Genomic DNA, 2,485 nt, shown 5'->3' on the forward strand with positions numbered 1-2,485 from the left:
TGAAATATAATGTAATTCAATTGTGTAATTGAATTAGCAAAACTCTGAGTGGGTTAAGATATTACATCGTTACCGCCCACTACTACGTGATTGTCCGGGGTGGCAAGGCGCCATCTCGTATGGGTCCGAACTGGTGACATTGTATTGATGCGAGCGTGAGAAGAAGGTTACCAGGCAGTACTACGGTGACGTGTCTCTAGGTACGAATGAGCCGCCGATTGGATCAGAGCGGAGGAGGCAGACCTCGTTTCACACACATTTTCGGCTGTCGACGAAATATTGGCTACAGCGGCCACACATACCATGTAGCGTGCAGCGTCGAAGTCAAAACATTGGGACTACGGGCGCGGCTGTGGTGGGGATAGGCAGACCTAGCTATGATAGGCTCGATTTGTTTATGTGCCGTTCCCGGGGCTGTTCTCTATGGAGAGGTTTATGACAGGTCATTACTATTGAGCTGGAAGTCGACACTTTCTCGGGCAACACGTGTTGACTTGTGTTAACTTAAAAATTATTTTACAGTAAAAAATTATAAATAGGACGCGCTAAAAACAGCTTTCTGAAAAATAGCTTCGCTGTCGATCGCCCAATAATGACCCGACCATTTGCATGCCCATGTTTTATAGCCGCTACGCTATCATACGTCGCACGGTGGTGCAAAATCCCCAAGGCATGGCAATAATTCGTTTATTATGTCATTTTTAAACATCTATGTGTATTGAAATACATTACAGTATTAATGCATCGATCATAGATTGCAATAGAACCTAACCCAAACACTGACATTGGAAAGAACTGTGACATACATTTCAAGGAAAAAATTTTTTCTCATTTCTTTGTTGTTTTTGTGTATATGCACTTCTTGATTTTCGAAAGTTTCATAGTGTCGATATTATTCAGTGCGGTGAGTACATTACTTTAAATTATAAAAAATATAAAGCTAATTATTAATTTTTTTGTATGTTATTGACACTCCGAGTCCCACCGATTTTTATTTGGTTATAATTAAAAAGTTCGCGACTTTTTGTGACTTTCCGACAAATAAGGTCACGATGGTTTTGGAAAGAGCGAGGTACACGATTATTTCGAATCCACATTTATTAAGATTAAGATTTTTAAAACTAAGAAAATATGAAAACACTATCCGAATACCCAAAGTCACAAGTTTTTCATTAAATTATATCATAGTGTAACCATAAGAGTATTTAATAAAAATGATTTCAGTTGAAAAAATATTTGTTTTCATAGTTTATTTTGCAATTGTTTTAAACAGGTCCATAGCTATCATAGCACCAGAAAATTGAAAAAATAGAAATTATGATAATATAGCCCCAAGTGTCCTCTTTACGGACCCGTTTTTAAAAATACGGATACTTCAAAATTGGCGACATGAAAATTATTTGAAGTGAACGCTGTACCGTCCTACGCCGGACGAAAAACAAAATTATTTGATTTTCCTCCTACATCGTCAGACGTCGAGGCTCCATGGGGTTTGTCCACTGTTACCCTTCTCGAAGTACCTGAAAAAGGTTCGGCTCCCCGTGATTTTGACCATTTCGTCTGACGTCGGGCCCACTGTAAGCACACTTTCCGGCAAAGTCGGCCGTACTGGCACCACACATGCCTCTCGAGGCGCTCGAAACTATCGTCTGTGTGGTCGGTTGTAGGACGCCGGACGAAAACGGCTCCACTGTACGCGCACCCTATCCGCTCCAACTGACGCGACGCGACGTCGCGTAGCCGAGCGGATGACGTCACGTCAGCCGCGCGACCCCCCACTTCGCGACACGCCGAACGCGTGATTTTCGGTTACGCACCTGCTGATCGAGATCAGGGGGTGTAAGCTGAAATGGAAATAGTTGGTCCAGTATATGTAGTTCGACCCTAGTACTGAGGTGGCGTTGGTGTCGCTGCAGTTTTTGCAATACATACACCAAAATTTGCAATGTTTTTATAAGATCGTCGGTGGGCCAATCAGCTAAAGAGTTGGACTACTAAGCGGTAGACCGAGGCTCGAATCCTGTTGGGGTAAACAGTTTTTTTTACAACCGTCTACCGCTTTATATCTGTCGCGGCAGAAACATTTTGGCGCGACCCGTGCGCCCCGGCGTTAATACGTTTCATCGTCGCGTGTCGGCTGTCGAGTATTCTGACCGTTTGACTCTGCGGAGACACTGATCCCGATCGTTCGAGCGCTAAACAAAATCTGCCGGCCGGTCTCGGGCCATCGATGGCCTTGCCTCGCATTCTCCCCACTCCGCAGAGTCACTCCGTCCACGTGCACGCATTCTAAAAGGGAGCCGATTTTGTTTGTCGCAGCCGCTCAAACGTTTCGGCTGCGCGTAAGAGAAACCGATCCCGACTCTTGCGGCCGATCAAACGTCTCGGCCGCGCTACAATGTAAATGCACGCGCGAGCACTCAGCAGCCGACTCCTGCAACTTCCAACGGCCAATCCTTAACCTATGCTTATTCTAAAAACACGC

This window comes from Lasioglossum baleicum, chromosome 2, assembly GCF_051020765.1.
Source record: "Lasioglossum baleicum chromosome 2, iyLasBale1, whole genome shotgun sequence".
Classification (NCBI taxonomy): Eukaryota; Metazoa; Arthropoda; class Insecta; order Hymenoptera; family Halictidae; genus Lasioglossum; species Lasioglossum baleicum.